The 23,630-nt window shown below is 34.3% G+C and overlaps 1 pseudogene; it reads left to right on the forward strand.

Moving 5' to 3' along the window:
• Positions 1–5,665, forward strand: part of LOC131658181 (protein FAR1-RELATED SEQUENCE 11-like) — a 44,584-nt pseudogene extending 38,919 nt beyond the window's left edge.
• Positions 5,666–23,630: the final 17,965 nt, after the last annotated feature.

Consider the following 23,630-nt stretch of genomic DNA (forward strand, 5'->3'; position numbering starts at 1 on the left):
ACAAGTTTCACACACTTGTTGATTTCACCAAAGAAACAACTATTCGAATCATGGAGGGAAATTTGGTTTTGTGAAGTTTTGACTGGAATTAAGAAGAAACTTTGATTCAAATAAATTTGAGTTGATCCAAGATGTGGCTTCATGGAGGTATTTGACTCAAATCAGGATTTGCACTTGATTTGAATCACGTGACGTTGTGATTTGAATCATGTTCATTTTGTGATTGAAATCAAATTTTCCAGAGGCAATTCCCAATTATCACAAGCTTCTAATTTAAGTCATGCTTAACACTTGATTCTAATCATGTAACTCAACATCTAGATTTAAGAGCTCTAACTTGTGGTTCAAGCCACACCTAATGAAATGGTAAAGTATCAATTTGCAAAGATAAAAAGAAACATTATCACATATCAAAACACTCTTATTTTATTGAGCAAGGAGTTTTCTTAGTGGTACAACAATACAATAACTAAAGAAATTACAATACAATTGAAATACGAATGAAGTACAAGCATACGAATATTAAATTATAAACAAATTACAAATACGCAAATAGACTAGAACAACTACATTCAACTTGGCAAAAACTTTAAAACAAATAAACGATATCATATGATACCGTGAGTGCACTTTCAATATTGAGTTTTTTTTCTAAAAATAAGATATTAATTTAATATTATACTGTGTATTTTCTCTACAAATACAATATCATTTCCATATTGTATTAGGTTTTTTTCTAAAAATCAAGTGTCAGCATTGTAAGGTTTGAGGATCATGTTGAGAACCCCTTTGTAGTCTCTTCTCTTGTGGGCCCTTGATGATTGTCACTTATCGTACTCAGGAAACACTTTATGGTCAAACACCTCACCATATACCTATGCATCAATATGATCAAACACCTCAGAATATTCCTCGTCATCATAGCCTCGGGTGTGTTCCCTTCTACCACCCCTATCACGGAGAGTCTGTGCTCCATGGATCTCTTCGATTATCAAACAGTGAGAGTCGATTATACCTAATTTAACTGCCATAATATGCAAAGGATCATCATCAACTTCATATGAAACATGTCTCTTAATTAAAGCACTAATAGGTTTTCCTCTCAATTTACAGATAACGCTTCCATATCTTCTTGTTCTCACTAAAAAATAACATTTTTTATAAAAAATAAATAAATTAGCCTACGTGATTTATCAAGAAATTCGCTGGAACCCCAGCATATGCCATTTTTTTACTAAAAATCTAGTGTCACCCTTAATACATACTAGTTTTTAATTCAAAAATAGGTGCCACCTCCTTCCCTTCATGCCAAATTTTTTTTTTTTTAAATATGGTGTCAATCCCTTATTATATCATTTTTTCTAAAAATATGGTATCACTCTCATTTTTTCCTAAAATATGGTGTCCCCCTAATTTATACCATATATATTTATATTTTTGGTGACACTAATATTACATACTATATATATTTTAAAAAAGGGAAACAACGTTTCTCTAGTCAAATTTATAGAAGATAAGGCCTTGAAGTTGCATATATATGATACCTCAAGGGTTATTATTTTAATCCCTTGTTTTTTAATCTTTTTAATTTAATTTTTATGTCATTGAGTCTTCTCATCAATTGTGTATTTCTGGATTGCATTTTAGATACGTATTTTAGCATGTATAAATCAAAGTGTTTGATTATATCTTAAGAAATATGATTGAAATCAATATTTTTATGTTTTTTAATCAAGAGCTATGCTTGAGAATGATTCAAGTCATGACCATTGTAGAATACCAAAATACCTTTGAAATTTAGTGAAAAAGAGATTACACTTTTGTGACTCAAATCCCACAGCTAGTCTAACACGAACCAATCTTACAGAGAGCTTAGGAATGCATTTCTTGATATCCTGATTCCAATCACAGGAAGGTATGACTCAAATCACAACACTCTGACTCGAATCACATAATTATCTAATTTGAATCACACTAAAATAGAAATCCTCCTGGTTGCTTAATAATTATGATTCGAACCACCAATTTGTCTGATTTAAATCAAGTGACTCAATTCACACAAATGGGTTTCATATAGTTTTCTCTTCTTGATTGCAATCACTTGGCCTTATGATTCCAATCATAACCCTTGCTTTTGACTCTAATCATACTCCATTTTTTTCTCATTTTTTTGCTAGATCTCCAACATATATAAATACCATTTTCTCTCAAAACCTTCACAATGTTGGAAGATATACACTTCTAATATTAATTTGAAAACTCACAAACCACTTGTTCTTTCATATTTTTAAAAAGAGTTTTAAATCTTTCGTGAACACTTGCAAATGATTTTTTTCATATTCTACCTCATTCTTTTTTCCATTTTTACATGGATCTAAATCCCATATTTAAAGATTTGTGATAATTGAGGATATTCGTTTATTGAATTTAATGTTTCTTTGAAGATTTCATTCAAATTTCAGAGGTTCGTAGGGTGTGTGGTAATGTGGTTGGTTTTGACAATTGTAGTGGAAAAGAATGGTATTTTTCTCTCCAATTTCATCTTAGTAGTGTTGTGTGAATGCCTACAGACAATGTGGGAGTGCTTTTCAATCTTCGAATAGACCAGCGCTCAAGATACTTGTAGGATTGAGTAAAGATCATTGCAGAACATAGACTTTGGAGCAGGTTGTTGGGGAAGGAAGATTCAAGATGATTTCACAAAGAGTTTAGTTCATATAATGTGTAAAAGTCAAGAGATCCAAATTGAAGATTTTATATTTTCAGTGTTATTTGGAATTTCTGATTGTACTAAACTCGTGTAATTTTTTCATAAATTATAGTAAAAGAAAAAAAATTAATTGGCAACCATTGGAGAATGGACTAAGCTTGGAAAGGACGATACCTAAACCACTATAAATCCCAGTGTATGTCTCTCTCTCTCTCTCTCTCTCTCTCTCTCTCTCTCTCTCTCTCACACACACACACTCTTTCTCTCCCTCTCACTTTCTCTCCCTTTTTTTTAATTTCGTAGAAATTGCGTGTTAGGTTGTTCTTTATTTCTTCCTAAAACTGTGTGCCACTAAGATTTATTTTGGTAGTGATTTATTTGTAAAGTGTGGTTTTTGTTGGAATCAGAACTTTAAGTTTGTCTTGATGAAGATTAAGCTGAAAACTATGACTGTAGAATCCATGTAGTGTTGATATTATGCAAACACACATCTTGTGTAGTTTTGATATATATATATATATATATATATATATATATATATATATATATATATATATATATATATATATATATATATATATAGGGGTTTGCTACAATAGACTCACTCATTTGTATGAAGGTCTATTTTAGCAATTAACACCTTTTCATTTGGACAAAAAACCCATTTTTTTAATTTTAACAAGTAAAAACTAAAGGACACAAATGTAATTTTTGTTTTAAAATAAATATTTTTCTTTTAATTCTTTTTGACCATTCAGTTCTCTTTTTCTCTTCCATGTTTCTCTACAGCTTTCACGTTTTCTTTTTTTAACCTAAATCAATTCTTTTTGTTTGCTCTCTATTGTTATACTTTATGAAGAAGTGTTGCTAGTGAGGTTGCATCACGTTCTCTCTCTGCTAATCTATGCTAAAAAAGGTATTCTTTTAATGGCTTTTATTATTATTTTGTCTTTGCATGGTTTAACATATGTATATATAGACATCACATTCGTCATATTTTCTCTTTTATTATTATTTTTGTTTTTGTCTTTTTATGATAATTCTTAATTGTTTTTGTTATCATTATTTTTTTTTAAATACTTCTTGCTATTTAGATTTGAACTGAAATTATTATATCAACTGCGGGAAGAAATGAGGCCATTGATTGTTCTTGGGAGCTTCTTAGAGATAATAATTTAGCACATGAAGATGATGAAATAATAGATTCTATGATTTTACAAGAGCCACAACAGGAACCTTTGCCTCAAGCCAATGATTTTGATGATTTGGTTCTATATGAAGGAAAGGTATTTAACAATGATGATGAGGCATACAACTTTTACTGTTGGTTTGCACGAAAAAATGGTTTTTCAATTAGACGTCATCATGTTTACAAATCTATTAAGAATCAGTCTGAGGATAATCCATTAGGTATTTATAAAAGAGATTTTGTTTGTCATCGTGCTGGTACTATGAACCAACACAAAGATAACGAAGTGCAAGTTCAAAGAAAACGAAAGTCATCAAGATGTAATTGTACGGCGAAATTATTGGTGACTAAAACAACAATTGACTCTGAGAAAAAATGGGTGGTGAAATACTTTAATAATAATCATAACCATGAGTTATTAGATGATAAAGAGGTTCAATTTCTTCCTGCTTATCGAAACATTCCAATTAATAATCGCATTCTTTTGTTATCAAAAGCTTGTTGCTCTGTAAGTTTGATAATAAGAGTGCTTGAGTTAGAGAAAGGAATAGATGCAGGAAATCTACCATTTTTGGAGAAATATATTAGAAATTTTATTCAATCTCAAAGTGGTATTGGTAAAGAGTGTGATGCTTCAAATGTTCTCAAATTATGTAAGAATCTGAAAGATATAGATGATGCATTTGAGTATGAATTTTCAATAGATGAAAATAACAAATTAGAGCATATTATTTGGGCATTTGGTGATTCAATCCGAACATATGAAGCTTTTGGAGATGTGGTTGTTTTTTATACCACCTATCGGATAAATCGTTATGACATGCCACTTGGAATATGGGTCGGGGTCAATAATCATGGAAATTCCATTTTCTTTGGTTGTGTTCTATTACGAGATGAGAAGATTTCTTCTTTTACATGGGCTATAAAGGTACATTTCTATTTACATGAGGTTACCATTTCTCAATTTCTAAATTTGAGTTTTTAATAAATTAATTTATATGTTCTTTATTATATTCAGAATTTTATCAGTTTTGTCAAAGAAAAATATCCACAAACAATTCTTACAGATCAAGATCTTGCAATGAAAGAAGTTATTGCAATGGAATTACCAAACACAAAACATGCATTTTGCATATGGCATATACTAGCAAATTTATCAACTTGGTTTTCTTTTCCATTGGGGTCGAGATATAATGATTTTAAATATGATTTTCATCGATTATACCTTCTAGGATGTGCTGATGATTTTGAGAGAGAATGGAAATTGATTGTTACATAGTTCGGTATTAGCAACGGCAACCATATTAACTTGCTTTATTTGCATCGTCAATTTTGGGCACTTGCTTATTTGAAGGACTTCGTTTTTGCTGGAATGACAACAACTGGACGTTCAGAATCTATAAATTCATATATTAAAAGATTCTTGGGTGCCAAAACAAGTCTGGAAGATTTTATAAATCAAGTTAGCTCATTTTAATTAAGTTAATTCATTTTTCTCCAACATCTTTTTAATCCATTTTAAATGCATGCCTGAACTTCAAGAAATGTGTGTGGATTCAGATTCTGCTATTCCAAATAATGATGAATTGAATATTGAAAATCATTTAAGTTCAAAAACAAAAGGTCGACCAAAAGGAGGAGTTGAAATTGCAAAGAAACCTCGTCGTTGTCATGTTCCAAATTGTGGTGGAAATAATCATGATTCGCGGAACTGTCCAAATAAAAAGAAGACTATAGTATTACCATCTCAATCTCCTAATAAGTAAACGTCATTGCGATTTATGCATACTTTTGTAGACTTTTGATCTTTGTATTATTGTGGGAAAAACTGATAATCTAGTCTAAAGCAAATGTCATTGTGATATATGTTGATACATCCCTTGATTTATGGAAGCACATAATTTTTTTTTCTGGAACTGTCAAACCTATAGTATGTATCTTTTAGTTGTTAGGATATATTTTTAGTCTACTATGTAGTATTTAACAATTAAAAATGTGTATTTGAATTAATATGAAAAGAATTTTCTTGTCCATTTATGTACATTTGCTTTAGTCCCTGGATGATACAATGGATCGGAACCTAAGTGTTGCAGCCTGAGAGACACTTCCATTTTTATATCTTTAGCATTATTATTTATACACTTTCACGACAAGAATTGTGGTTCTAAGACTTGTACTAGATAAAATTAATGAATTTCATTATTTAGGTGTCTTAGCTTGTACGAGGTAGAATTATTTTATAGTTTCTACAAAATCATGGTTGCACTTTGATTTGCAAGTGAACCATAGCATGTAGACTTTTTTTTGGTATGTTTTTAGTCTATAATGAATTGACATAAGAGATATATTAGTGATCATAAACCAAGTGGTAAATTAATTCATCATTTTGGATGCTTCTGCTAGATGATGAAATGAGTTTAAGTCAACAATTCACTTTGTTTATGTTAGTCTGATTGATGACAGTGTATCCATCTTTAACAAATAAAACATATTAAGTGTGTTCAACCAATTGAATCAAATCCAAACCAGTTAAATACCATCCAATTAAACCAGAAAAAATTGTTCAACTAATTGAATTAAAATTAAACTAGAAAAATTAAACTCATACAATTTGTACATGTTCGATTTCATCACCAAAGTACAAGCCCCCTTCTAAAAAAAGTACAAACCCCCTAAATAAAACACATCCAAACACCCTAGTTACAATACACAAAGCTTAACAATATCTTAAAACCTCAGTTCTACACCAACATCCATAAGCTATACTATAAAAATGTTTCACGAATCTTTCTTCAACTGAACTCATAGATATCCTACTGAAATCATTTTTCTTCAAGAGAAATCATTTTCTTCACTGCTACAATAGAACCTCCATAGATATATACCCATTAGAAGATTAGATGCAGTAAATAATTTTTTTTGGAGAACATAAAAAAAATTGATTTCGATTGAAAAGGGAGGAACGAAGAGAACAATGGAAAGATTAAATTGAAATTTTAATCGAAAGCAAATAATTTGAGAGGAAGGAAAAGAATGAATGAAAGAGAACATGAAAGCTACAGAGAAACATGAGAGAGAGAGAGAGAGAGAGAGAGAGAGAGAGAGAGAGAGAGAGAGAAAGAGAACTGAATGGTCAAAAAGAATTAAAAGAAAAATATTTATTTTAAAACATAAATTACATTTGTGTCCTTTAATTTTTACTTTTTAAAATTAAAAAAAAATGGGTTTTTTGTCCAAATGAAAAAGTGTTAATTGCTAAAATATACCTTCATACAAATGATTGGGTCTATTGTAGCAAACCCCATATATATATATATATATATATATATATATATATATATATATATATATATATATATATATATATATATATATACACACACACATTGCATTGGTTGTATATTTTGGTAGATTCAGTAATTAGATCTTAATTGCTTTGTGTATCATTGTTGTACCCCAATTTTTTACCACTGAGATCCTACACCATTTCAAATAGTATAATCATCATCATTACCATTATCATCATGCATACATCATTTGCTAACCAAAAAATTGTTGTTTATTGCTTGTTTTCCAAGACAGGAGACTAATCAAGAGGAGACTGGGCAAATTAGGGCTTTGAGGCCCACAAAGAAGTTCAAACATTCTCATATGCCTAAGTAGCTCCCTTTAAAAAAATCAAAGTCCAAGTATAGCTCAATTCAAGATCAACAACTTTCAAATTCATCTGGTGCCCAAATTAGGATTTTGACATAATTCACCTGGAGAGTTGACTTTTTATCAGACATAGCTCCATGGCTCAAACTATGATTCAATGGTCTCCAAATCATTATTATAATCCATTCATATCATTTATTTGAAGTAGAGAACCTGATTCAATTGGAATCCACAAAATTGCAATTCATCCGGAAACATTCAACTATGTGGGTCAACCTTTGACTTTTGAGAAATTTGGTCAACTATGGACTTTTAAAGATCAAAATCATCAACATATAATTATTAAAGTCATTTGATAAAGAAAAATCAAGAAAATCAATCAAAGATCAAAAAGTCAACAAAAGTCAAAATTAGGGTTTTAAGTGATTTTGAGCTCATTTTGGGAACTTCAAAATTCATCTACAAACTCAAAAATATCCCAACATGAAAGTTGTAGATTTTGATCAAAAAAAAACTTTGTCACTTATAGCATCTCTTCAAAAAAAATGATTTATTTCAGAGATATTGGATCAAGAAGTTTATGTCGAAAAACTTAGAGAAATTTTTAACTCTTTTAACATTTCCAACTTTGTGGCCATTTTTCACCATGTTCCAAAAGGAGTTTGAGAAAACTTTTAACAGGTGGATTGAATTATGTAGCAAGGTATTTTCAAAGAGACCATTAGCATGGAAATTCATCACTTGAGCTATGAGATATGATTTTGTCAATAAGGCTCCACGATACTTGAATTCAAGCTATGAACAAGAAGAAGTTATGAACCAAAACCATTTCAAATGCAAAGATTCCTTTCTTTCAGCCCATGTAACTTATTCCAAACACTAAACTCAGATGATTTCACTTTCTTTTGAGCTATGATCCATGAGTTTTATGCATTATCCAAGTTTCATACCATTTGTGTACAATAGTCACCACTTCCATTTTAAAAAAGCATAGCTTTATGCTAAGTCAACTCTCCTTGAGCCTCTCCCATGTCTCTTCTGCACCAAAAGCATTGAAAACATAACAGGTAACCTTTTGAGCTGCAGAAGAATCTCTACAAGCATGCTTAAAGCAGTGTACTTCACCATGGGAACTATAACTTTCTCATTTCTTCACAAACAAGCAAAGTGACATAACTTTCACATGTGATCTTCACTTGATTTGATTTTTCCCTCCACAAACCCTAAATTATGCTTATAAATAGAGAGCAAGGCTCATGGAATCAAACACACCAGAATTCTCCAAGTCACTACCTATTAGTTCTCTGTTTTTAGGGTTGTCATAGTCTTTGTAAAACAAATAGAAGGACCAGTATGTGTAAATATATAAGAACAACATGTACAACAAAGAGTCCCACTGAAATGATAGAACATGTTATGTTGGAGTAATTCAACATCTGGAATAACATGTCACATGGGATGTTATGACATCATGCTTGAGCTGAAGTGTACAGTTTTAATTAAATCTATGTGATTTAATTACTAGAGAAGAATGCAGAATATCCAGGGATATTGTGAAAATCAAATAAAGGCATGATATATTATTTGACAGGTCTAAAGAATAAGTAAGAAGATTTGAGGAATCATTCAGAAGAATCAAATTAGAATATTTGAAGATTATATAGTTTCTAATTATAGAGATTTTCTCGCAAACTAACAAATTGAAGACTTGAGTGTAGCAGAAGATACTGCTAAATTGTAACAGCAAATATGTTGTGATTCAAGGCCCAAATCCAGTTGGGTATAGGTTATAAATAGAAGACTTTGTAACCTAGAAAAATAAGACAACCACCGAGTAGAAAAGATGTAATTTTTAGGGTTTGTCGAGGTAAACCACCCGGCCTATGGGAAGGTTACCTTTGTGATCCTCGAAGCTTGTAAGAAAGAGGAGAATTGTTCTTGGAGGAAGCTTTGAAGTAAATCCAAGTTCGTTGTCATAGTCAAGATTCTTGGCTAGGGATTGTCATGGAAGTATGTCTTCCAAACTGTTTTATATGTGGGATCATAATGAGTTGGATATTGAGTTAATGCTACAACTCTTGGGACTAGAGAACTGTACAACATCATTGCGATGATTGGAAGTGGGACGGGGATATTCCATATCTAGGTAGGACCTAGGTAGAAGGGTCATTGGGTAGGGATTAAGTGAGGGGTTGTAAGATTGGGACTAGTTTAGCTCCGCATTAATACTAATGATAATGGACTTATTCCTGGCTTGGTATGCCCCAAGAGTGGGTGTGATATCACCGAACTGGGTCAACAATTTTTGGTGTCATTTACTTTTCAGTTTGGCATAATTCAATGTATATACCTTGATAATGTTTCTTGATAAATCACATGTCTCGACATCTTTCACGACATTTGGATCTGTTACTCTAGAATTTCAATTGGTATCAAAGCAGGCATCATGTTTTATCTCTGGATGAGATCCTGGGAAGATACTTTCTGGTTCAGAAAGGAAGGTTTGTGATGAAAAGATGTGTTGATCGTCGATGGGTACATGGTCCCTAGAAATGGAGGATGGACTGTGTTGAACATCAAGGGCTACGGTATGTCTTGGTGAGGGTTTAATTTATGAGAAAACTCAAGGTTGTTCTTTTGGTACGTGGGATATGGTAAGTAGGTACAAAGCTCTGTGCCTAGAATATGATGAGAAACTGTTATGAAAATTCTGCTGCATGGTATCTCTTTCAAACCTGGTTCTCTTAGCATTAGGGTTTGATCTCTTGGGAAAACTGCACTCATGATGGGGTATGAACAATGGTGGGTTACTCAAAGGAGCCAATGATACTTGAGTTCTAGGTCTCAAGCCCACTTATAAAGGCACTTTAGCATGACTGACTAATTGCTTCTTCAAGTAGCATGAAGAAATAATGAAACCATTCAGGCTGGTCTCAATGCTATTCTTCATATCTCTTGACTCCTTTCAGATAGTAACTTTGAATCTGGCTATGTGAAGTATAGCTAGGCCATCTATATTAGGGTTGCTCGAAGGATGATATAATATCCACAGCACCAAGTTCAGATATACGGAAGGAATTGATGTTCTATGACATGTTAGAACATTACTTCAACAAGTATGCAACTACTGGTTGAAGAACATATGTTTTGGGTGCTAAACAAAATGTTGTGATTATTTTTGTTTGGAACCTACTCCTGACCTGGAAGAGGAGAAATCTGATTTGTACAAGTTGATCAGGACACGATCAACAGTCTATCTACCTCTGTGTCAATTTATTTCTGGCCAAGGTATGTGGATGTATAATAGTCGAGCTCTTGAGAAGAACTCATAAAGGCATCTGCACTAAAGCCCTTATGTAGAATGAGCTCTGAAGGACTATTTGGATCAAAGAAACCAGGTGGATGGAATATTCATCTTTGAAATCAAAGGATATGGATTTTCCAGTGGCTATGTGAAGAAGGTTCTTATTGTTTGGATTCACTTATGTGGTGTTCTCGCATATTGAATCAGTAGTTGTGCAAGGATACTTGTGCTCTGATGAAGTAGACATGGCATATACAGTCTACTCATGACCATTAAAGATCAAGTTAATGCCAAATTTGTTGAATTATGCTTTAGATACCTATTAGAGAGAACCTCTTCTATAGGTGCATAAGGAATGGCATCCAAACATCTCATAATCAGACAGGAGGTATGTATGTTGTGCATATGATATATGGTCTTTGAAGGGCTAATCAACTATCAATTGTTGATTCTCGTGGATCCCTTACAAGATTGGTAGGTTGCTATGAAAGTCTTTTCCATAACCATAACAAAATTCTGAAAGAAAGGTTAATGTTAGAACTGATGATTGAACATCACTTCAGTTCTCTGCTTCCCAACTAAGGAAGGTTATTCAATTTAGGATGGGATCAAGGGTCAAGTAACTGACCATATAAGGAACGACCTTTATAACTGTGTATTGTATTGAAGAATTCACTCGCTTCAAGTGATGCATAACAATGACATTGGCTATTGGAGGCAGTCTTATCAGCGGACTATACCTCTAAAGGAAGTGAATCATATCATCTTCTGAGTGTGTGAAGATGAACACGTATCTGATGATCGACCATGACCTAGTCAGGGTACAAATCTGAAGTGTGTGCAAGTCAGTTTTCTGATCTATGTTATCAGGAAATGATTGAGAGATTATTTCTCTCACATAATGCAGTAGTGAGATTTCTGTTGAAACTTCCGAAAGGACCTTGGTGCATAACGAGTCCTTGATATAATGATTTAAGAACCTGAGATGGTTTGTTGAAATAAATGTCCCCAAACGATGTTGTGACATCATTGCTGATAATAGTCTGTGGAAAAGACTTGGGACTATGAATCTTTATATTCAAAAACCATGTTCAGAAGTAACGGCTCTGTGTATGGGTTAGAATGAGAAGATTCTTTTGTTAGATATATGCTCAGGTAAGGCATATCTACTATTTTTAAAGACGTCATTAGCGTCACCAAATACTAATGAGTTTAAAGAACTGAGGGTTGTTTTGGTCAGCATGTCAGATCAAGGTAGTTCTGCTGTTGCAGTCCAAAAATTCTGAATCTTGGTAAAGCTGGTAAGTACACTAAGAAAATGACTAGTTCGAGGTAGTACCCAGAAACTATGACTGGTTCTTGTGTTATGACTAGTTCGAGGTAGTGCCCTGAAACTATAAATTGTTCAGTCTGGAGCAGTCTCCAGTGAAGCTATATGTTCAAGTGCTTGAGGTAAGCCTGAGCCTTGATTGTCCTTGTTAGGGGAAGTCAGTGGAACAATTGAAGTGGTTAGATATTACCAGAAGGAGAAAGACTTTGCCATCCTCTCAAAGGTGTGAGACACGAATTCCATTACTGTTGAAAGAAATAGTATGTAGACATCAGAGTCATGCTTCTGAGTATATGAAGCGAGTTGGAAAACTTCATCAACTTAATCACATAAGTTTTTGAAGTTGAAGATAATTTCTGGTAGGATGTCAGAACATATTTCATGACATGTGTCATTAAGCCTAACAAAGGAATATTCTAGACTATACAGCCAGCTTCCTAAAAAGAAAGTCTAGAAAGTACTTTTGTCCTTGCATGCGCATGTCTTGGGACTAATATAATCAAAAGAAACAGTCCAAGCATAATAAAAGCATTCAAAGTGATTGTTGGATGGTGCACCTAGTTTTTGGTGGTATTCTCTCCTCGAATAACGCCATCTTTGACAAAAAAGAGTCACATTCAAGGAACCGTTATCCCACAAGCAGAGGACCATCTATTTATAGGAAGTTATCAGGGTTCACTCACACATTGTGTGTGGTTCTGCTATTTTGAATACATGGGATTCTTTTGGACCTGGGTAATCAATACATGGGTGTGGTTTTGTGTAGGCTTCCTTTGTAAATTTTTGGCCAAAAAGGGGGAGAAAAGGTTTGGCACTTAAAAGTTTAGTCAGAAGACTGCAATGACCAGATATAGTTCAAGCATATTGAATTGTAGACTGAGCCGGATCTGTGATTTGGTTTTAGATATGGGATTTGGTTTTGTGACTTGTGATCTGAGTTATGAACACACTTGTGACTTGTGTTCTGAGTTACCCTAGGCAGCATGAGGATACTACTTAAGTTTCCTCTCATGCTCTAGGTCGGCTGGGGGTTGCTGATCAAGAAAGGCTTAGCAGATTCTCTTATGCCACCATTGGTCTTCTGTGAGAAGAATTGGGAGTGAAACTCATCTTATTTCTCATATACACAAAACAATTGGTGTTAAGGTCTGTGTTGGAGCTCAATCAAAATACTTAATTGAAGATGTTATACGAGATATCCTGGCATCTTATCTGAAGACTAACTCTATTCAACAGCTCTATTCAACAGTTGTTGCAGCCACTGCCCAGTTGTTGAGGTCTACTGACCATCAGAAGTTCTGTTCTAACTGTTTATATGCAATCTGTAATTTATTTGTTTTAGCCAAAAATTTGCCAACGGGGGAGACTGTTAGTTCTCTGTTTTTAGGGTTAGCTTAATTTTTGTTAAACAAACAAAAGGCTCAGTGTGTGTAAATATATAAGAACAATAGGTACAACAAAGAGTCCCACTGAAATAATAGAGCATGTTATGATGGAGTAATTCAACATCTGGAATAACATGTCACATGGGATGTTACGACATCATGCCTGAGTTGAAGTAAAGAGTTCTAATTAAATCTATGTGATTTAATTACTACAGAAGAATGCAGAATATTCAGGGATATTATGAAAATCAAATAAAGGTGTGATATATTATTTGACGGGTGTGAAGAATCAATAAGAAGATTTGAGGAATCATTAAGAAGAATCAAATCAGAACATTTGAAGATTATATAGTTTCTAAAATTATAGAGATATTCTCACAAACTAACAAATTGAAGACCTTGATTGTAGCAGAAGATACTGCTATATCGTAACAGCAAATATGCTGTGATTGAAAGCCCAAATCCAGTTGGGTATAGGTTATAAATATAAGACATTGTAACCTAGAAAATAAGACAATCACTGATTAGAAAAGATGTAACCTTTAGGGTTTGTCAAGGTAAACCTCCCGGCCTGTGGGAAGGTTACCTTTGTGATCCTCGAAGCTTGTAGGAAAGAGGAGCATTGTTCTTAGAGGAAGATTTGAAGTAACTCCAAGTTCGTGGTCATAGTCAAGAGTCTTGGCTAGGTATTGTCATGGAAGTATGTCCTCCAAACTGTTTTATCTGTGGGATCAGAATGAGTTGGATATTGAGTCGTTGCTACAGCTTCTGGGACTGGATAACTGTACAACATTATTGTGATAATTGGAAGTGGGATGGGGATATTCCATATCTAGGGAGGACCTAGGTATAAGGGTCGTTGGGTAGGGATTAAGTGAGGGGTGTAACACACTTCTAAACCCCGCGACTATTAAATAAAAATCTCAGAGTAAACATGAAAACAAGGGTGCCACAATTTAATTAAACAATTTATTATAAGTCAATTGTCATGCTACACTTAGGAACAGATCATCTAATTATCATAATCATGTTTCTACAGCGGAACATTTTTCAATGGATAAGCATAACATCATCTATGCAATATCCCACAAAATAAATCCAAAAACAAACAGATGGAATTAAAATCAAAACTCTATACTAGCGTTCCCCCAGTGTTACAATATCATAACATGACACCGACTCGAACCAACATAACGGATAAACTCTACGAGTCATCCTCACCGAGCACTAATGCCACTACACCTCAATCTGAAAAATGTCAACAAGTAAGGGTGAGTCTCATCGCAGTTAACAAATATTATTGCATCATAAATAATAACACATCGTAGTTATATTAATCACCCAATTGTATTATATTCAGACAATTCCACAAATACACAACCAACACATCATCACGTCATAACACTGAAACACATTCAATCATGTTATGAAAATCATGCATATCAATGAACTGACACTATGCATGTGGTACCATACATGGGCTAAACCCATCCAACTGATCTTTTCATCATCAAGATACAGTCCAACCGGCACAAATTCCGCACTATGGGAATTATGCCCACCATTTGATCCACAACATCACCGGAATCCATCACCAAAATGCGTATGAATGAATGCACACATATGACATACTTACAACATCACCGATCCGATGAACAAAATCGTCTCACATAATTCAACATAATTATCACTAACAAGTATGTACATGTATCATGCATCATTCAAAACAATCATCATCATACGATCAAAACAATCACCACATGATCATGTTATACACACATTATCAAAATTATAATCATGTTGTCACAACATCACAACTAGATCAAAATGAACAATGTCGTCACTAATAACTCATCAAAAGCAACACCGAATGATATATTCGGTTTCAACACCATCCACAATTATATCACGCATAATCATATCAACATGTATTCAATTCTAGCATCATCATTTTTCAATTATATCACATATATTCATGTCAAAACACCTCCCAGTCACAATGGATTCAAGGTAGTTACATCACCATAAAAACACATTGTTACATTCACACATATATGTACACAATGTTACCATCAATCAATTAAATTAAATAATCATTTAAAATAAAATAGGGTCATTTCCCATTTCATCAATTCATCATATAAAGCTTTAAATAAGCTTCACAACGCTCGAAACGACGCTCAAAACGGATGTACGGTCTGAAAGTTATGGCCTTCGGAAAATTTGTGAAAAATTTGTATGTTGTAGGTCGACGCATAAGTTCCATAGGTCGACGCATAGAATTTTCTATCCCCCTCGGGTTTGCTCAGGCCGACCCATGAGTCGACTCATGCTGGTCTTTTGGGAACCTATAGGTTGACGCATGACTTTCATAAGTCGACGCATACTGCGCTGATATAGAATTTTTTTCTGCGATTTTGACATCTTTCCTCTCCCAATCTCAATCAAATCGCACCAAAACAGTCCCCACACCAAAACATCATCAAATAACACCACATAATACGATTATAACACATTTTAGTGGTCATCTAACACTAAAATCATTCATCAATCACATCAATTCAACAAAATAACCTAAATCTCCCAAAACCCCAAAACTTAAACATACAATCCAATTGTTCTAACTAATATGCCTAATCAGTATCATCACTTAAGATACGATAAGAGAAGTTAATCGGAGAGTCCCCCCTTACCTTATTCAAGAATCCTTGGTTGGTCCTCTTCCCCTTTTGCTCCTCTTTCATGTATTCTCCTTTCTTCTCTATTGCTTCTATTTTCCTTCTTCCCTTAATTCCTCATTTTTATGAAAATAGATTTTAATTTAGTAAAAGGCCTACTAACATAGCACCCCCTCTTTACTAACACCACACTTGGCCCAATAGCCTATCTCATAATTCTTTTCAATTAATTCCACAAAATACCGAATAATTCTAATTAATAATTTAAATTCCAATTAAATTAAATTTAGAAAATATGGGGTGTTACAACTCTCCCCCACTAAAAGAGTTTTCGTCCTCGAAAACATACCTCAAGTGAAGAGTTCCAAATAGGAGTCTTTCATCTAACTCTCTAGTCTCTGGTAATACTTCCATCAGCCGGTCCTCAAAATTTCATCTGACATAACCAATAAAAGCACGTCTCATGCATTCAATCTCTGCTCTTACGTCGCATTCGACCAATCCAAAGGTGTACCACTCGCTATATCTCCAAAAGGTTAACAACAATAGAACATTGAGGTACAACCCCTATAATGCGCCCAATAACCGAATAATATAATTTCACAACCATGGTATGACCACACCTGATCAACACTGCACTAATGCATTCCATCCACCGAACGTACCAACCTTAGACACACCTTTCCATCTGAGCGATAAAATAATACTTACACTTTTCACCAACTGCTTCCTTTAAGAAAACTCAATACTCGTATTCCTCATACCATTGAATTTCAACTATCTGACTCCTCTCAAGTCACACCAGCAATCATCTAACACGTTACATTCCGCCTTTGCTGCACTATTCTGATTACTCATTATAATCATCATCACCAACTAGATTTCCGAGTTTTTACCCGATTCCGGCTCTCTTTACTCATTTGTTCAAGAATCATTCTTTATCATACATGGTACTAATCTACCACTTAGCAATACTTACTCGCATCCAAAAACAAATTCCAGATTTACTTCATCTATTAAAACATTCAAAGCATCGGAACGAGTACACACAAGTAGTTATAACTACACTCATCAACCTCAATATACCATTGCTTACAAAATCGATCAAACTGAGTCCCACTCTTCTATAAGAATTAAATCAACTTCGTCCTTCATAGAGTATAATTCCTCATTATATTTGGAAATCTACAATAACACCTTACAATAGCACAAAATTATTATAGCATCATATAGTATCAACTCATCGTCTTAACTTTACCGAATACATACTCGTTAAATACGTACAACCATAATAACAGATTCATCATTTCGACATTTACTAAAAAGAGTTCTAATTCTTCGACACGACATTCTTACATCCACAAGATTCTAAATCCAACCTATAGATCAATACATATTCTCTATGTGGGCTCCTGACATATTAATTCCTCATTTCCCACGAGTAGTACTCATAACACCACTCCACATCAAACTTTCACTATGTGACTCCGATTACCCGTCTTAAGTCATCGTCCAATATGTTGCACTCTTTCATGTTCACTTCTTCATAAGTTCACACAACATGGTGAGTGATTATTCTCACGGCTTAGTATCCATCACAACTTATACCATTAAGGTAACAAAACAAGTTCATCCCATTTATATGATCCCATCTACGACCAACAAAAGATTTAGGGTGATCAAGTCCTAAATTTGTCAATAGATAGTCGAAAACCATATTTAAGCACAAACCGTTGTTACTACATAATAGTGTCCCTTTCCGAGTTTGCACTCAAACTCATTAACATCATCATAGCCTAATAATTCACTTTGAGTCTTTACAACTCGCACACTTCCCTCTCATTGGATCTTGTCGGTGAGACACCAACGTCCAAACATTCTACACAATGCGCTTCATAGTCACTTAGCATCACACACTTGTTAAGTACTTCCAACTTCATAATCACTAATATACTCGTACATTACTATTCATCTCGTTCCAAATCAAAATTCTCATCTTAGCAAAAGACCGCAATAACATTCCTAACTCGTGGTTTCACTCTAAATCCCATGAAATATTTCACATCCAAGTATCATTCCACTCGGAATCTCAACAAAGTCTTCCTCACCTCAATAGGTGTCAGAAATCCTCTACAATTCTTCTTTTATACATGTCGTTGCTTTAGCATCACAAATACGACTTCAACCATTCTAAAGTTTATTTTTCCTTTACTACTAATTCAACTCTCAATAAAATCCATCGTTACTCAAATCATCTTTATGACCGAACATCTCATCAACTTATTCATCAACGACATGTTCTGCTCAACTTCGTTTCGAACAATTGCTGTAATAACAATTCCCATTCAACAAGTTTCATGCTCCCATACCTGACCTCGGACTCTCTCCTTATAGGAACACCTCTACTGTATTTATAAATATCCCATAAGTTAGAACATAATTTCACCTCTTCGTAGCCTCAAACGGCACATTAATCCGACACTCGGAACTCAAGATATGAATTTTCCAACGTTATCTGAAATACAACGTCGACATCATGCAACGACGCTCTATACGATATCTCCAAAACTCCTCAAATGGTACACTTGATTCCTAAAATTTCACCTCAATAAACCTTTAATTATTCCTTCAATCCGCTCAATTCGCTCAACTCTGACACTAACGTCCTGTGCGGTACCAATAAATAAGTCTAGTTCTAAGAACAAGTGTAACCGTAACTTCAACTCTTTCCAACATCATCCTGTCACAATTAATTATGTTACAGTTGCTGCAACCATTTTTATAACAAAGTTCATCTCTCTAGCTTTCCTACGCTTCAAACGGAACTCAAATCGGATGTCCATAACTCCAGTTATGAATTTTTGAAGTTTCATAACGATTCAGCAACTTTCCTGCGTTTTGCTAACGGAAATTTCGCTCCAAACTCATCCTCTTCAAATCAATCACATTCCAAACACCCCTTTATCATATCTCTTTACTCTCAAACTTCTTATAACTTGAGTGACACATACCTATGCCGAAGTTTGATTTCTGAAACATCACAACAGCAATCCTCTTTGTAAACTCGCAACTGAACCTCTTTCGAGAAGCAAGGCTTCTCCCCCACTTCGCTCAAACCAAGTCCTGCAACAAAACAAACAAGTATAGACAGTGATTCGCTAACATGTCACATACCAAGGGATAATACGCTGACAGTATTCAACTGTCGCGTAACTCAACTGACTCGACAATTGGCCGGACGGACCGACCTGCTCTAATACCACTATTGTAACACCCTTCTAAACCCCGCGGCTATTAAATAAAAATCTCAGAGTAAACATGAAAACAAGGATGCCACAATTTAATTAAACAATTTATTATAAGTCAATTGTCATGCTACACTTAGGAACAAATCATCAAATTATCATAATCATGTTTCTACACAGCGGAACATTTTTCAACGGATAAGCATAAAATCATCTACGCAATATCCCACAAAATAAATCCAAAAACAAACAGATAGAATTAAAATCAAAACTCTATACTAGCGTTCCCCCAGTGTTACAATATCATAACATGACACCGACTCGAATCAACATAACGGATAAACTCTACGAGTCATCCTCACCGAGCACTAATGCCACTACACCTCAATCTGAAAAATGTCAACAAGTAAGGGTGAGTCTCATCGCAGTTAACAAATATTATTGCATCATAAATAATAACACATCGTAGTTATATTAATCACCCAATTGTACTATATTCAGACAATTCCACAAATACACAACCAACACATCATCACGTCATAACACTGAAACACATTCAATCATGTTATGAAAATCATGCATATCAATGAACTGACACTATGCATGTGGTACCATACTTGGGCTAAACCCATCCAACTGATCTTTTCATCATCAAGATACAGTCCAACCGGCACAAATTCCGCACTATGGGAATTATGCCCACCATTTGATCCACAACATCACCGGAATCCATCACCAAAATGCGTATGAATGAATGCACACATATGACATACATACAACATCACCGATCCGATGAACAACATCGTCTCACATAACTCAACATAGTTATCACCAACAAGTATGTACATGTATCATGCATCATTCAAAACAAATCAATCATCACCATACAATCAAAATAATCACCACATGATCATGTTATACACACATTATCAAAATTATAATCATGTTGTCACAACATCACCACTGGATCAAAATGAAGAATATCATCACATTAACTCACCAAAAGCAAAACCGAATGATATTTTCGGTTTCAACACCATCCACAATTATATCACGCATAATCATATCAACATGTATTCAATTCTAGCATCATCATTATTCAATTATATCACATATATTCATGTCAAAACACCTCCCAGTAATAATGGATTCAAGGTAGTTACATCATCATAACAACACATTATTACATTCACACATATATGTACATAATGCTACAATCCATAAATTAAATTAAATCAGCATTTAAAATAAAATAGGGCCACTGACCTTTTCATCAATTCATCATATGAAGCTTTAAATCAGCTTCACAACGCTCAAAACAGCGCTCAAAACGGATGTACGGTCTGAAAGTTATGGCCTTCGGAAAATTTGTGAATAATTTGTATGTTGTCGGTCGACGCACAAGCTCCATAGGTCGACGCATATAATTTTCTGTCCCCCTCGGGTTTGCTCAGGCCGACCCATGAGTCGACTCATGCTGGTCTTTTGGGAACCTATAGGTCGACGCATGACTTTCATAGGTCGACGCATACTGCGCTGATACAAAATTTTTTCTCCGATTTTGACATCTTTCCTCTCCCAATCTCAATCAAATCGCACCAAAACAGTCCCCACACCAAAACATCATCAAATAACACCACATAATACGATTATAACACATTTTAGTGGTCATCTAACACTAAAATCATTCATCAATTCATCAATCACATCAATTCAACAAAACAAACTAAATCTCTCAAAACCCCAAAACCTAAACATACAATCCAATTGTTCTAACTAATATGCCTAATCAGTATCATCACTTAAGATACGATAAGAGAAGTTAGTCGGAGAGTCCCCCTTATCTTATTCAAGAATCCTTGGTTGGTCCTCTTCCCCTTCTGCTCCTCTTTCACGTATTCTCCTTTCTCCTCTTTTGCTTCTATTTTCCTTCTTCCCTTAATTCATTATTTTTATGAAAATAGATTTTAATTTAGTAAAAGGCCTACTAACATAGCACCCTCTCTTTACTAACACCACACTTGCCCCAATAGCCTATCTCATAATTCTTTTCAATTAATTCCACAAAATACCGAATAATTTTAAATAATAATTTAAATTCCAATTAAATTAAATTTAGAAAATATGGGGTGTTACTAGGGGTTGTAAGCTTGGGACTAGTTTAGCTCCGAATTTATACTGCTGATAGTGGACTTCATTCTTGGCTTCGTATGCCCCCAGAGTATGTGTGATTTCACCGAACTGGGTCAACAATTTATGGTGTCGTTTACTTTTCAGTTTGGCATAATTCAATGTATATACCTTGCTCATGTTTCTTGACAGGTCATATGTTTCGACATCTTTCACGACATTTGGATCTGTTACGCCAGAATCTCACTACCCAACTTGAAATTATCATTTTTCCATCTTTGCATTCCTTTAGTGATTTTGAGTTCCATAAGTTCTGAGTGTCTAACAACCATCTAAACAACTTCTATACATCATTTAGAAGTTGTTCATCATAATCACCACCCTCAAAAACCACCCAAACTCAGAATCACCATTTTCACCTCCATTAACATGCCTTTGAAGCCTTAACCTTCAAACTCTCTCTAAACTCACACATTGGCCAAACTAAGTATCCAAACACCTTCTATAAACCATATAGAAACTATTCAATACATTAAAACTCTTCTATAACACCTGGAATCAAATCCAGCAATTCACATTTCTTGTTTTGTAGGTGCTATCGGGTTTGAAGTTCCAAGTGCTTTCAATTCATTTCAAGCATTCAGCTAGCATCCTTAGGACCTAAGGAAGTTATTTGGATAATTGCAACTCCTATATAACACCTCTAAGCAAGGATTCAATCTTCATTTTCAGAGGTATATTTTTCAAACTCAAACTCATTGATAGAGGTACCAATTTGACTAAAGCTTGATACCATTATATTTAGAATTACATAAGGATCAAAAGCCCTCTGGTTTCATTCATTTATTCAAAATGTAGATTATTTAACTTTGATTTGAAACATTAGGTTTCATACTCTTTTTACAGAAATTCATGAATTCTAGGTTAAATAAATAAATGAGAGATGTATGGTTAGAATCGTGGTAAAATTCTGAGCATTTTGCATTGTTGTTTCATTAAAATTGATTGAGAAATGATGAGGTTCGAATTTGAATCCATGGATGAATTGTAACACCCATAATTTTAGTTTATTAATTTAATTTGGATTTAAATTAAATAATTGAAATTTTAGTATTTTAATTGGATTTGATTGGAAAATGATGGAATAAAGGCTATTGGGCTTATGGTGTGATGTTAGTAAAAGAGGGGTGCTATATTGGTTAGGCCTTTTACTAAGTTGTGATATTTTACTTTTATTTTATTTTCATAAAATAAGAAAAAGGAACAATTTGGGGAGAAGGGAAGAACACGTGAAAAGAGCAAATCGAAGAGAAAGAGGCAAGAACGTGAAACCGGAAGGAGAGCATTCAAGAGATTCATCGAGGTAAGGGGGGACTCTTCCTTTTAGTATCTCTTATGTGGTCTTAGGTGATAGGTAGATTGATGTATGGTTTGGTTCAATTAGATATTGGGATTGTTAGGTTAGGGTGTTATAATTGGATTGAATTGATGATAATTGTGTGAACTATTTGGTTAATAATGAGTTTGGATGATGTTTTATAGTGTATAATTGAATGTATGATGATTATATGCTTGTATGTGATGTCTGGAATCGTTTTTGGGTGAAAGGGAAGTGAAATCACAGGGTCTGTCGCAGACTTGGGGTTTGCTGTAATCGCAGGTCCGCTGAGCGGAGGGGGTCCGCTGAGCGGAGGTCCAACCGTAGTTCGCTACTGTTTGACGTCGCTTAAGGTCCGCTGAGCGGAGGTCTGAAGGATTTCGCTTCTGCCTTGCTCCGCTGAGCGGACCTTGCTGTGTGTGAATTTTTCCAAACTTCAATATAACGTATCTTTTGATCCGTGTATTATTTCTTAGTGTCGTTTTGGGCGTTGTGCAAGTAATTAAATGTTTTATATGATGAATGATGAATATTGGCAGTATCCGACTTTATTCCTTTAAAACCCGATTTAATTACTTGATGAGAATTGAACATTGTGTGCATATGAGATAGGTGTGACAATGT

This window comes from Vicia villosa, linkage group LG1 (genome assembly GCF_029867415.1).
Source record: "Vicia villosa cultivar HV-30 ecotype Madison, WI linkage group LG1, Vvil1.0, whole genome shotgun sequence".
Taxonomy (NCBI): domain Eukaryota; kingdom Viridiplantae; phylum Streptophyta; class Magnoliopsida; order Fabales; family Fabaceae; genus Vicia; species Vicia villosa.